The sequence below is a fragment of the Dermacentor andersoni genome, chromosome 1 (genome assembly GCF_023375885.2).
Source record: "Dermacentor andersoni chromosome 1, qqDerAnde1_hic_scaffold, whole genome shotgun sequence".
Classification (NCBI taxonomy): domain Eukaryota; kingdom Metazoa; phylum Arthropoda; class Arachnida; order Ixodida; family Ixodidae; genus Dermacentor; species Dermacentor andersoni.
The window spans coordinates 35,855,129-35,870,400 of NC_092814.1; the positions used below are offsets into that span (position 1 = coordinate 35,855,129).

Below are 15,272 nucleotides of genomic sequence, written 5' to 3' on the forward strand. Positions count from 1 at the left end.
GCGCGCCCCGTCAACAGGTACGACGGGAAGGGAAAGGGTGGCAGTCCCGATCACGATCGCTGGCCGGACTCTCTCCGCCTCGGAGCGGATTACGACCTTCGTACTCCTCTCCGCAGGGGAGAAAGGGCCCGCGCGTCCCGGTCGACTCTTCCCCGACACGCGAGAGGGAAAATTCGATATTCCTTTGTAGGCGCTGCTGCCGGGCGCCGCCGCCGCCTCGGCCGCCAGGGCGTCGCTCGCGTCGAGGTGCCCGGCTGGCCACACCGCCATGTCCGCCTGTTGGTTAGGCCTCACCTCGCAGCAGCAGCGAGTCGCCGCGTCGGAACCCGAGCAGCGCTTGCAAAGCGATTCGGGGCGCCCGCAAGCGGCGCAGCTCCGCAGCAGGCCCGACTCGCCGCAGGCGTCGACACCACGCAGCCACGGTGAGCGAAACCCCGTCGCACTGCAGCGCGTGCAAGACCAGGGAGCGAGCCACACGCGTGGCAAGCGATAGCCGGTGCTCGAGTGTTGCGTGCAAAAATGCTAAAGGCCAGGCACGAGGGGCGACGCGCCGTGCAAGAGAGGGGTGACGGTCCGAGCCACGACCGTCGCCCGCTTCGGAGGCCTTGATGCGTCTGTGCTCTCCTGCCTGGCTGCTTTCCTTTCGGGGGCGCTCGCACGGTGGCCGTCATGCACGCAGCGATGCCTTCGCTCGCCTTGCAAAACCCCGCACCAGTCTGACGGCTCTGCAGGCGAGTCGGCGTGGCATTACTCCTTCCCTCGAAATTGTCATATTAGAAGCGATCAGTCAAGGGGTCAAAAGTCCGTGCCCTGAAAACTAAAGCCTAAAGCAGCGAGAAGCACACTCGCGTACATAATGTTGCTCGTGCGGAGAATGCCCTCTGCGCGCGCAACAATTAGCCTCTCGTGCTGACACGCAGACTCCGCAAAGTACGGCTACAAAGGTAAATGAACGAACGACCAGCGCACTATAGTTGTAAAAATGCAAACACAGCGCCGTAGTCAAGGGGCGGCGCAAAAGCCAAGGCGACGCCTCCTCTAGATTGTTTTTCGTGATATCTGCCAAGGTCTGCCCACCCAGTAAACGCAATGACCCGCCGCCGGACAACGTCATTTGCACGGGAGTCTCCAGCGTCTGTGCGTGCGTGCGCGCGTCCACATCTTTGTGTGCGCGTTGTCGCGCAGTGTTTATGCAGCTCGGGTCGATACTGATCCCGTTCTGGAGAAGAAGGGGGGAGCAGACTCTAAAGAAGGGGAAAAACCAGGCCGCCAGAATGTCGTCTACAGTGCGCTGCTCAATTTATAGGCGTAACTCAATAGCTGGTCGCATGGGGTTTCGTACGCCACTTCATTTCACCGAAAGCGCGTGACAGCAATTCTGCTCTTGCTGCTCGGACCTCAATGAGCTTTAGTCAGTCCGATGGAAAGGGCCATATTGTTCAAGAAATATCGAAAACAAAGAGCAGGCAGTAGCTTACGCAGTAGCCTCGAATTCAAAACGGTACTGGATAGTTTGGTACAGCGTAAATAGTATTTTACCTCGTCAAGAGCTCCAAATAAGGGGTGATCTTTCCTGTTTTTACGGACTCAAAACTTGTATCCGCATCAATTTACTTTCTTTAAGCTAAAATGTTGCGCATTAATTGCCTGCATAGCTAATAGTTACTCCGTTAAGAAGCCTCTTTTCGAGGCACGTTGTCTGTTTCGACGAATAAATGAATTGTCGTCGATGTGCTGGGTTCGTGCGGGTTTAGCGAGGAACTGGCTTCGCAGCATTGGCTTCATCCAGAAGTCTCGATGCAGCAGGCGGATCACGCTGCCGCCGCCCATGTCACGCACAAGTTTCAAGAGCATTTGGAGGCTGGATGTTTTCACAGTTTAAGTTAATTGGAAGTCACAAAGATGATACCTTTCTATATAAAAGCTTGGCGCTATGCTTTATCGGCAGGAAGAGCAGCTCGTGAGAAAACAAAGTCACTGCAATTTGTTCACAAGAAGGCTGGGGATAGATGTACTTTCAGCGCATCTTTTTATCGCATGAATATTTGAAAGCACGTACGAAGTATACGAACATTCAATAGCCAAACCCAGTATGTCATTAAAGTTTGTTTCTCTCTCTCAGTACATCTGTTAGTTTTGTGATTGAACTCAGTGAAATTGTCGTCAACGTCTTCTTAACGTTCTTTCCTATCCCGCAGCCGTTCCGTAACAGTGCAAATTTTCTTGAGTACTACTTGTCCTTACGAGAGATCTTTAACGCACACGTCGCACTGTTCAAAAGCTTCACTTCAGCATGCAAGTAGCCTGGAGTTGTATTTATCTGAGTACACTTTACTTTTCCGAGCCTGCAGTGCTCGAACGAGTCCCTAAATTCTGTGGAAGTCTCACCTTCTTGCGAGCAATGCGACTAGTTGCACTGGAACCATTCGCACATGCTGCCCAGTCGTGACGTTTTGTTGACATATAATTGGTCTGGATTTTGCACACGACGATCGCGTGCTTATTATCGCGAAACATGTCCTGCGATCAAGCTGCCAGTGCGACGTGATTCAGACTATTTTTACTGACTAATTTCGATAACACAGTTTTGGCTAATACTTTGATCAATATACCAACTCACCGATGCATGGTCCATCATTAATAGAACTTTACCAGCATGAATTAAACAGCAGAATATTTTTCAACGTCGGAAGTAAAAATTACAAATCAACAACTACATTCACAAGTAAGAACCAGATTTGTTAAGTCGCTGACTTAAAAGAACATAGCTCCTATAATCTCAGATTTCACCAGTAAAGAAAGTGAGGGATTTATCTGGATGAAATTTAAAATGTTAGCAGCTATTGTGTTGCCGGCTTTTCCACGAACAATAAATTGTACAATGGTTAAGGATTATAACACGTGTTAATACGAAAAACGTTCCGGGAATAAATCACATTTCGAAAATGTGCCTAAACAGTCAATATAGAAAACGTTTCAATAATAATAAATCACGTGAAACCTACATACTCTTCAAAGCGTGCAAGGGGGACAGCGCTAAATTGACAGAACACTTCCTTTCTTCGTCTTGCGTTCCGTCAATTTTGCGCGGTCCTCCAACTTTCGCTTCAAAGCGTGGTCTTTCTTTCCCCTTCTTTCTTCATTGTGCACTACACCACGTGCTCCTTGAGTCGTCCATTTGACACTGTCCACCACAGGGCTCTAACGCCAAGCATATGACATGTCCTAATGACGTCATAACACCTAAGTTAATATAACAGAACCTGCCTTTCGATTTGCTACAACTGTCGCATCGCGATTCACGCAATATCAGTGCTTGATGCAGTTCCGCTGTCCTCGCTCAGGTTCTTGCGCTAACTACAACAGGAAGCGTGCGGACGAGTTCATGGACAGCAGGCACTCCTCTGGAACGCAACCGTTTCGTAACGCAATTGTCGAGCCAATCCGCTTACTTAGCAATTACGAGGATCAGCTAACGCTTTCGAGCCATCCATGCTGGTTTCGTTTCATCCCCTTGCCTCCTCATTATTTATCCTTAGCAGTTACAGGTGTTCTATCGTGTCATCACGGAGTAGGGTAACTTGAGGCCTAGGAAGCTGTACGTCAGGGTTCATGTACATATACGGTCGCACAGCCACTGTTGGCCCTAAGGTGTGCTCCCGAGGACGCAACAACAGGGGGGAGAGAGAGAGAGTAAACTTTATCCAGAGCAGCATGCACGCTAGCGAAGCGAGAGTGGGTAGCTCCTCCGCTCTGTAATGGACGGTCCCCTCACTCAAGGAGCCCAGCGGCCTTCTCGCTCGGTTCGAGCTGGTCCGTTCAGTCGGAGCTGGCAGCCCTGCCTCCCATTGGCGAGTGGTGGGATGGGTGTGAGTGTGCTTACGCATGCCCATACCTTTGGCAGAGCTTTGCGCATTCGCCAAAGTGTGGACATTGATAAAAATACAGCGCAGGGTGTGTTGCGCTCAAACACATATCCACACTCAAATGTGGATATGTGTTTGGAGTTTTCACCATACTGCAGCTTCCTCTCGCGTGAGAGCATTATTAGGCATATACTGTTGTAGGATGTGTGTGTGTGTGTGTGTGTGTGTGTGTGTGCCAACGAAAGTATACCTCGTTTTCCAGTCAAAACTCGTTAAGCTATTCTTTTACGACTTCAACAGAGATAAATGCTTTCTTTAAATACATTATTCGGAACCATAACGCGAAGCAGGCAACACAACGGGAAATAACACCTCAATGCGTGTCTGAGTGAAAGCTCCAGCTGGGCGCCATGTGCAGCAGGAGCAGAAAGCAAGGAAGTATTGCCCGCCGTGTACTGCATGCGTTCTTCCCGCGACTGTGCCTAGCCTGCTCCGGAGCAACACTTAAAAAATTAAATTATGGGGTTTTACGTGCCAAAACCACTTTCTGATTATGAGGCACGCCGTAGTGGAGGACTCCGGAAATTTCGACCACCTGGGGTTCTTTAACGTGCACCTAAATCTAAGTACACGGGTGTTTTCGCATTTTGCCTCCATCGAAATGCGGCCGCCGTGGCCGGGATTCGATCCCGCGACCTCGTGCTCAGCAGCCTAACACCATAGCCACTGAGCAACCACGGCGGGTCCGGAGCAACACTTGGCGATACCGTTCATATCCTGGTCTTCGGTATTTCTCCTTTGGGTTTACGCAAACACGAGCACGGGACAGATCGGCCGATCATCTGCGCTTGCGACGTTCCATTTCTTCTCCACAGCTTGTTTGACTGAACGATTCTCAAGCCTTTCCCGTTACGAAGTAAGAAATATGTAGATCCAACGCCCATATTGTAATCATTGTGAAGTGAAGCTTTAGCGAAGCGGTTAAGTAAATGCATAAGGGCGATGCGTACAGTGTTGTTTTGCTGTCATATTATGCAACGTGTAGTCTCATGCAACATTTATGCTAATCCACTACACAGGACGCAATCTTATTGTATTGCAATTTTCGCTTATGCACTGAATCGTTCACAAGCTATGCCGAAGTATTTGTAAATTACAAATCAGGTAGATGCACAGTGTTAAATGTATACGCAGCGATGTCACAAAAACGAAGTAATGCATGATGCCTGTTGAAGGAAGAATGGTGATGACATGTATACGCACAGAAAAGTACGACACGTATCAAGCAGAGCGTAAACTTTATTTTTAAATCATTAAGATTTGAGTCCGGCGTCTTTTTAGTGGGTCAGGGCACCCGCCGCGGACGCGGTTCCGAGACCTTGTCTCCAAACGGCTTCCTCGGCTCGCTAGACGGCCCAGAGTTGTGCTGTTATAGGTTCGAGCTGAGCAGTGCGGTCTTCCAGCGCGAGCGTAGGCTGGCGGTGGAAGAGACGGAGGGTTCGGCACTGCCCGACTTGTTTGTTAAGTGCTGACATTCCCAAACATGTGATTAAGTGTGGCAACCTCGCCACACGATGTGCTTCTGTTTGTAGTGTACGTGTCTGGATACATGACGTGCATAAGCCTGGGGTTTCTGTAAGAATCCGTTTGTAATTGTCTGAAGTGTACTGCTTGCGTCCTGTCTAACCTAGCGTGAGGAAATGGGTATACGCGTCTTTGTAACTGGTAGTGTGTCGTGATGTCGTGGAACCTGGTCATACGATCCTCCCACGCCCAGACGTTTGCAGTACCCCGCGGAGGCTCTTCCTCCGATGATGCTCGGTGAGTGAGGCCTCGATCAACGCGGTGAGCCGCTTCGTTGGGGGTGCTCAGTCCAGTGTGTGCCGAGATCTATAGCAAATGCCTTCGGTTATCGAAGTCGGCCTCCCCCTGCATGGGATGTCGCTGGAGTATGTGATACGCCTCTTGCGAGATGCGCCCATTTGCAAAATTGCGAATTGCCGTTTGAGAATCGCAGATCACGTATGTCGCTTTAGTTTGTGCGAGGGCCAGTGCTATGGCCGCTTCCTCTGCCGCTTCAGCATGTGCCGTGTTCACGGTGACGCTCGTGAGGTGGTTGCCTCGGTGGCTAGTAACTGCACCACGAAACTCTTCCTGTCTCGATAACGGGCTGCGTCGGTGAAGACCGCCTCCTTGTTGTTGGAGTAACATTGGTTCATGTGTTGTGCCCTGGCTTTACGTCTCCCCGTGTGGTGTTGGGGGTGCATGTTGCGAGGCAATGGGGGTACGTATAGCTGCTCGCCCCGTATGGTTCTTGGAATTTCTACTTTGATGCCGCGCTGCGTGTGGTATGTGATGCCGAGCTTTTCGAGCACGTGTCTGCCCAGACGGGTCTTGGATAGGCGCTCGAGTTGGGACACTTGTTGCGCCTCCACGAGTTCCTCGAGCGTATTGTGCAAGCCAAGTTCTAAGAACTTGGTGGTGCTGACTCCGGGCGCAAGTCCCAACGCATATTTGTACGCCTTGGGTATGAGGACGTTGAGCTTGTTTCTTTCCGCTACCGTCCAGGTTTGAAACGCTGCCCTGTACTTTATTAGAGAAATGACGAAGGCTTGTGTGAGTCGTATGACACTGCCTTCGCGCATGCCCGCGTGTTTGTTGGTGATGCAACGAATGAGCTGCATCGTGCTGGTGGCCTTTGCCGTTATCTTGCGAAGTGCTTCGCCATTGCCGCCCTTGTGTTCGATCATCATTCCTAATACCCGGATCTTATCTACCATCGAGATGGGTAGGCCGTTTGATGCCGTTAATTGGATCTCTTCCTTTTCCGGGGGTCTGTAGCCTTTAGGTGGGCGCCCCTTTCTGACCGGTCTATATAGCAGCAGTTCGGATTTTTCGGCAGAGCAGGCTAGTCCCGTGCCCACGAGGTAGTTTTCCACGCATTGGATGGCCTGCTGTAAACGTTGCTCGATCGCTCCGTCAATGCCCGTTGTCGTCCAGATCGTAATATCATCCGCGTATAGCGTGTGATGCAGTCCTTCGATTTGAAGCAATCGGTTGGATAACCCCAGCAGGACGAGATTGAAGAGCATCGGCGAGATCATCGAGCCCTGTGGGGTGCCCGAGCTCCCGATGTTGAGTTGATCTGACTCTAGTTGTCCCTCTCGCATGCGAGTGGTTCTTCCCGTGAGGAAGTCTCGGACGTTGTACGTTCGCAGTCCGAGATTTAGCTTGTCTATTTGTCGCAATATGGCATCGTGGCGAATGTTATCGAAGGCCTTCTTCAGATCCAGCCCGAGGATGGCTTTCGTCGAGCAACATTTACAGATTCTGTAAATCTTGTCTCACAGGGGGAAATATTAATTCTGGAGGATTGGCCAAGAACGGACGCTCCCCCAGTAACACATACCGAATGGCTAAATCAAAGAAAATAGACTGAATAAAAAAATTCCGTTAAACATAGAGAGAGAGAGAGAGAGAGACGAGTCCAATTTGCTACTCTACACGTGGGGAGGGGAAGAGAGAGAGAGAGTCTATATCGCACTTTCACATGCACTAAATTAGGTGTAGGATGTCTATAGTCGGGCACTTAAGTCTGTTGCCTTCAGGTAGTGAAGAAGCGCTCGAATTGCTTTCTGGGCGCCGTAAAACATACTTCGCCATGCCATCAACAGATACGTTTGCCTTTGAGCCGACATTATATGTTCAAGTTATTTTTTTTTTTTTTTGTAACGCAAAACACAGGCGCGCATACTTGGTCAGCATACAAGGGTTTATCAGCCAGATCACTGGTGCTTTCATTCGGCGCACACACAACCCTTGTATGTATGTCCACAAATATATTCCCCGAGATAGCGACCGACCTAACAGAAGCCAGGCAGCCGCGCCAAACCCGCGAAAGTAGTCAAAGAAAGTTTCGATTGAAAAACTTCGCATCTTTCATTTTATCAAGGCCACCGCAATCGTTCTTCCTTTGCCACATGTATAAACGCGTCTGGATGTCATTTTGCTACCCATTACGTCCTTCTCCGCCGCTGTGGCTCAGCAACTGTGTGGGTTAGATTCCCTGCACGTCGACCACATTCCGATGGGGTGGAATGTCGCTCGTGTACCGTGCTTTAGGTGCACGTTTAAGATCCTGGCCGCCTATAGTGTAAAACTTTTACATTGTGCATTTATTCCAATCTCGTGACATCAAGTTTACGTAGTCGCTGACGTAAGCGTAGGCAGAGATATGCAACATTTCTTTAATAGTCAAATCAAATGCTCTCCTTGTATACGCAACGTCCCTTTTGTTTGGCTTTAAGGGGGTCCTGAACCACCACTCGGGCTTGGTGAAAAAACTCAGTCCGCGGATAGCATACGATGCTGTGAACATCTCAGCCAAATTCTGCAGTCGTGCGCGGCGTATGGAGTTCGCAAGCGTAGCACGAAGTCACTTTTCTCCCAGACCCTCTATTCTCAAGAGAGCGCTTTATTTCCTAATATAGCAGATTCCCATACGCGGCTGCAATTGGCAAATATTTGACATCAATCAATAAGGTTGTATGGATTAGTTCGCTTCTTCATACTGTTACTGTGTATATTTATTGGCGCAGTTTAATAAACATGATGAAGTAAGCAAAAATGTGCTTTGGAATTTCGGTAATGATTACGTACTTCCGGAAGAAGCCGACTATCGTCTGGGCACGCTCGGCAGGGGCAGCCGGCGGAGGAATGAAACTTTGGCAGCCCTGCTTATCGTCGTAGCCCTCGGGTCTCGCTAATGTCTGCTAGTTTTCAACACTCAAATAACCTCGAACCATGTGAAACTTGAGGTCAGCTTACCACTTGCACGCTTTCCAGCGCGCGCTCACTCCTGGCCGCTGCTGGTTAGACGCCTTGGCATACTTCGCTTCGCATTGAGCTACTGATAGAGCATCGAAATGCCCAAGTTGGGTGTAGCTACTTTCCGTCGATCAAGCTGGTGCAGGACAAAGCCGGTCCGCACCACGTAGCACGGCAACACTGGAGCATATGAGCGCGAGCGCGCACTCAAGCCCTGTCGGGCACAACGCAAATGCTGTGCATACGCATTACAGTTGCATGAAGCTGCGGTCTGCGTCGATACCGCGGCCGCCGCGGGGTTCCGCGACGAGTCCGCTGGCTGGGCACACTGCGGCTCGCTGTGAACCACTGCGTTTGGCCAGCACCTCCTAGACAGTGTTTGGCGCCTTGTAGCCGCTATAATCGTAAGTAGTGGCGTCTACGTGAACATCCAAATCAAATTTGAACTGCGCGCCACGGTGACGTTCAGCAGGCGGAGCGTTGTGTGCGCGCCCCGCTGCGCTGTAGCCTTTGCAGTGCAAGGTACTGAAGAGGGAGCGGAAGCAACGCGAAGGGTGTGTTTGACTGCCAATCACTCCGCTTCCGCTGAACGCAGTGACGTACTTTTCGCGGCAAACTATTTCTGGAATAGCCTATTTGAACTTCATATGCATTTCTCAACTTCGATAGGAAGAGGTTCAGGGCCGCTTTAAAGCGGATAGCATTGCCTATCGTGACAGGTTTTTTCTTATCTCATCGACAATCGAGGAGCGAAGAGTGCGTATACTGAAGGCGTGAGGGTTTTAGTAGAGTTGAGACAGCGGAACGAAAGTAGATCACCAGAATAGGAGGGTTGCGCTGGCGTCGCCGATTGGTGCGATCGGCGTGACGTCACGAAGGAGTTACACAGAAGTGGTAGAAGTGAAGAGAATGGCGCCGCCGTCTGCGGTTAGTCCGCTTCCCCTTGCTTAGTTTGCGTTGGGTCCTCGATGATCGCGGCGGCGTGAACCGGGACGCTATGTGCCTGGAAGATTCGACAACGTTATACTGACAATAGGGGTGCGGAATAACCGCAGCGACTGTACCAGACAAGGAAGGTCGGAGTTCAGCGCCGTGGTGCGGAACTGCAGCAACCATAATCGACTGCTGTGCGAGCAATTACTTCGAGAAACACTTTGTTAATGACTATTTAGGTGCGGTGTGCGCGGTCGGCTGTGGTTGCAGTCGGACAGTGAATGGAGAGTCTTAGTGTGTCCGGTATTCCGCTAAACGCCAGAAGATCTGGCAGAATAGCAGCTGAGTGAGGGCGCAGACGTGAGTGGCGTGCAACGTACGTGCCGCCCACTCATGTTTGCGTCCCCGCTCACCCTCTATTCGCTCGATCTGCCTGCGTTTAGCGGAAGTCCGGACACGCTAGAAAACTCTAATGTCGATAACCTAGGAAAAAGTACATTAACGCCATTAATTGCTCCACGAGAAGTTTGCCTTTACTCGATCAAAACATTACAGAATTCCATGTATCTATCCTGAAATAATCATTAAGGCCTTAAGCAGAATGTCTTCAAATTCTTGGTAGTGCATACATTTGCATTTCGGGCATGCGCAGACCATTGAGCGTAACAACAAAGCTGTTCTTACTTAGGTATACCCATCCTGAAGGGCTGCTGCATGATATTTTGTAGAGGGGCCGTATTGCATGCTACTGCGAGCAAAATTGTTTTATAATATTTCAACACTAAAACAGTTCCCCGAAATGCATTTCGAAATAAACGCAAGTACATGACGGCGTTTTGCGCAGAGGAAAGAGCGCTGTTAAAGATAAACGCAAGCACTACGGTTTTTAAAGTCGTAGCGACATATATGTCGATTCCGCATCCAATTTAGGCTGTCCACGAGATGGCAGCTGCTCTGGAACGTTCTATACGAGCCGCGTTTCCGTTACTTTTGCATCTAGCGCTGCGTGATGAATTGAGGTCTTGGCTACCGAGGAGTACTTTCTATCGGTGAGTATTGTATTTGCTGCAATAAAGCGGGAAACCACGAAAGACTAGAATGAGGATAGCAAACGCCGTTTAACTTCGTTACGCGCGGTCGTAGGTTAAATAAGTACGCAGTGTTTCGTTCAGAATACACTCTAATTGTTTCTTGATGTCGTGTTTCGAACTTCATTCTTATCATACGCAGAGAAATGCGTTTACGCCGGTCGCCCCGAGCATCCAGTGGCAGAGCGCTCTGCGGGAAGCCATCTTCTGTTCATTTCGGAACGGGGCCGTCTCCGGCTATTCGAACAAAAATTAGGTTTTGCTCGGCATAATAATGCATGCTTAGTGCGTGCACGTCACTTTGACCTGGCGAGTCTTCGTGGTTTTGTGACGTCGCGTAACAGACAGACAAAGTGGGTGCGGCCCGATCAATTTTGACCAATAGCGGCGGGCTAATGCCGACAAATGCATACAATCGTATAAAGAATTTTTTTCTTTCTTATGCCTAATCATGCATAATCAGTGTGTGCACATCATTTTGAGAAGGGGAGCTTCAGCGGTTTTCGTGACGTCGCGTGAAAGACAGGCAAAGTGCTGCGTGGCCCCAAAAATGTTGACCAATCGCGCAGGGCTAATGGCGGCATTGCTGTAGCATCCCTCATAGACCATTGTGTATCTTCGGGTCGTAATACCTCATAATTTCCTCACCAATATTGCTCACCATATTTTGATGTTCCTTGCGCAAATTGTTTAGTTCTAGGTTAGCACAGAGTCACTTCTACTGCATAAAATTTTCTCTGGTTGTGCTTTTCATTGTTTCATGCACTATCTGCTGGTATGTGTACCTTTTTAGCAAGCATGCATTATCTGTTTAAATGCGTATACTGTATCTATCACTCATTTATTGTAACACCCCTATGTAATGTCCGCATGGGATGGCCTTTGGGTACTTGAATAAAAAAAATTATTTGTTCTCTCCGCACACGCTACGCTACGGTGAAGCAACAACCGAAGGCGACAGCATGTTACGCTGAAATGATTGTACTTAATCGATCACTATGTGTATATGACACGCCCTAGTGACGGAAGTGATTAAAAGAGTCATTTCAATACTTAGGCCAGTTCTGTGCACATTATAATGTGCATAAAACTTACTTACGTATTCAAAATAAGGAAAGCAAATAAACAGGAAAGAATAATTTCCAAGGTCATGATGCCACTCGACGCACCCCGGTAACCTATACGCAAATATGTTCTTTCATTTTTCCGTTATGCCACTTTCATGAACTCCTGTCAAGAGATTAGAGAACAGTTGCGTTTTCAAAGCTAATGGCATCAGCATCAAGCTATTGTTCTTCCTCTGCTTATTCTGCCCACCACGATTGTGTGTATTCTGTTGGATTCGTAACGACGGAAAACGCACTTTCAGTTTATATGACGCTTAATATTAGTCTAACATCGGTCGAATCCTTCAAGTTGAAATGAATAAAGTGTTCTCCTAACCGCTTCAATAAAATGGCCAAACGATTCTTTTTTTTTACTTATTGTCACTTCATCTCATACTCTGACCGTACAAGAATACCTCCGAATGTACTCCGACTGTATAACAAACAAGACAGACTCATTTTCAGACAGTCCACAAATACGCGCTGAAGGTCACTGTTATCGCAGTGTCGTCAACAGCTATAGCTCGCAGAAATCATTTTGAAAGCACCCGCATACATAGTCAGTAGGCTAATTTCTCTACCGTGGTATTTACCGCCAAGATATCTGATAATTGGCTCTGGCGTCGCTGTTCGGGCGTCTGGATCCGACCTTAATCCAGCACGACCTTTTCGACCAGCTGAAAGCCTTTGAAGTGCAGACTGAAGCTCAAGCAGAGGCTACGGAACAGCATTTCGCGCCCGGAAAATACCCGTTTCCTACCGCCGTCGCACGCCGAGATGTGGGCCCGATTTAGCGACACGCTGATTTTCACCAAACAACTAAGGCCGCTTGACGGTTTGCGTAAGACGTGCAATTAGCAGAGCAATGTCGCTGTTTGAAATACCCTGGAAGTAAGCAGCAAAAACGAGTTAAGCACGCCGGACGTAAATAAAAAGCAAAAGGAAACATCCGACCGCAAACAGCAGGTGACGTGATGCGCACAATCAGGCAGCCTAAACATCTCGACGGCGTTACGTAATTAAATTATGTCCCAGCGCAAGCTTGAAAGCGTAAGTGGCGATACAGGGCCTAGCAATGCTGAAACGAAAAAGGCAGGCGATGGAAAGAGTCTGTGCCCGAAATCCAATAGACTTTCACTACCGCGTTACGCAATGCAATTTACTCGCCTCGCGTCGCGCTAGAACTGTTGCGTCTCCTGCGTGCTTCTGTCAATTTATCAAATCGAAGCGTTTCGCAAGCTTTCATCTCAGACCAGCAACACTTTCCCGCTGAGCACAGAATTTCGACGAAAACTTTTCACGGACAGCCTATCACAGATCCTGCCCCGGATGCACTGGCTCGCGCCACGATATTTTCCTGCTAGTTATCGCTGAAACATTCCTTGTGTGACTTAATTAAAACTGCTTCTCTCTGCGTAGACCTGTTATAATAATGCTATTAGCATATTTACGGTACTTGACGTACTATCCAGTTTCGACTATCTATCTATCTATCTATCTATCTATCTATCTATCTATCTATCTATCTATCTATCTATCTATCTATCTATCTATCTATCTATGCGTCTGTAACCATTTTCCCGCCTACTTTGGTCGCTGGGTATACCGGGTGTTCAAATAAAGCTTTATGGTTTTCTTAAAATTGACCACCTGTGTGAAGACCACCTGTGCACATAAGTTGTTGGCCAGGGGGATACAAAGTGAGATGATAATTATCGCTGTCAGCAGCCCAATTAACTAAAATCGAATAATTAACTTTTTGTTGACTGTATTACGTGGGTATGTTCGTACCGAAAGGTTAGAGGCAGTCGTGTGTCTACACAGTATCAGTTGGAAGGATTCTTCTAGCGCGTCTGTGCTAGAAGAAAATTTTAATTGCCGTTCGCATGATTAGCATGCAAGAGAGTGAGGACAGGCGCAAAGCTCCTCCTTGATGTGACGCGGCTGTTGCGTGCGGCGTTTAGTCTGACAACAGGGCGGAGGTATAGGCAAAGATGATAGCTGTTCCCCTTCCCCTCTCGGCTGGCGAAATCAAGATATGACAGCGCGGAGTGCCGTCCAGTTGTTGCTTTTGATTTCATTAAAAGTTACAACACTTAGAAATCAGCAGTCACTTTATTTGCGCAGCCCAGGCAAGGACCATGCCCGCTCGTCTAGTCACCATTACGCACGCGCACGGCCCACCGGCTTCTCCGCTCGCGCCATTATATCGGCACGGCAGCTGCCGCCATTATTAGAGAGTTTTAGTTTAGGGGACGCAAGGCGTTGGGGCCCCTAGCACTTGGGTGCGTTTGCGTTTGCGTACGCAAGCAGAAACACGTTATAGGTTAGCGGCCCCAAACGCAAGCCGCAGTTAGGTAGCATGCGCTCGCAGCGCCATCAAGTCTGATCTTTGCTGCGTTATCAATTTTTAAAACAAGAAATCAAGCATATGAAGTAAAGCACATAAAACTATTCTTACTAAAAGCAGTTAATAGAGATGTTTACAGTGTCCGGTATTCGGGTAAACGCAGGCTGGGGCGTTGGGGCGGAGCCATGAACGGGAGCGACCTGCATGGTGCAGCCGCCTGGTGGCGCAACGCTCAAACAGACAAAAACAGCTAATATTGCAGTAACCAGGTGTATTTTACTTTGCTGCGGATATAAATTTTCGGCAGCAACCCAATTACGCCAGTGCCGAAAATTTACATCAGCAGCGAAGTAGAATAGACTTGGTTACAGCAATATTAGCTGCTTTTGTCCGTTTGAGCTTTGCGCCGCCAGGTGGATGCACCATGCAGGCCGCTCCCGTTTATGGCTCCGCCCCAACGCCTCAACTGCGTTTATCCGAATACCGGACACGCTAAACCGCTCTAATATATATAAAAACGACGTCTGTCGACACTTGGCGAAAGATTTATTAGATTATATACGCGCTAGCTACTCGTAAGTTCTACACCGCGAGAGTCCCGTGGGTAACGTGACCACTTAGGGGCAGCGATGTTTTCGGCCGGCCAAACAACCCAATAATAATAATAATATTTGGGGTTTTACGTGCCAAAACCACTTTCTGATTATGAGGCATGCCGTAGTGGAGGACTCCGGAAATTTTGACCACCTGGGGTTCTTTAACGTGCGCCTAAATCTAAGCACACGGGTGTTTTCGCATTTCGCCCCCATCGAAATGCGGCCGCCGAGGCGGCCAAACAACCCAAGGACGCAAGTAGGCGTAGCGGTCTGCGCATGCGCAGTACCGTCGCCCCTAGTTCTTGCGTACGCAAGCCGCTTGCGTCCCCTAAACTAAAACTCTCTTAAGGCAGCGCAGTCGCGTGTTACGACCGCTGTTACGACCGCGGGCAGGCAGGCAGGCAGACCCCGGAAGTCTCGTGAAGTACCCTAACAATGCTAATCGCTTGTTAAAAGATCCTGTGAAATTTCTCCCATGCTCGGTGCAATTGAACTCGCGCCACGCG

General features: G+C 49.0%; 1 protein-coding gene across 1 annotated transcript in view; it reads left to right on the top strand.

Moving 5' to 3' along the window:
• The first annotated feature begins 241 nt into the window (after window positions 1-241).
• The window catches only part of LOC126545853 (uncharacterized), a 96,808-nt gene continuing 81,777 nt past the window's right edge, over window positions 242-15,272 (top strand). The window contains exon 1 of the mRNA XM_050193857.3: window positions 242-422. The gene's annotated coding sequence lies outside the window, so the exon portion shown is untranslated. The remainder of the gene's footprint in view (window positions 423-15,272) is intronic.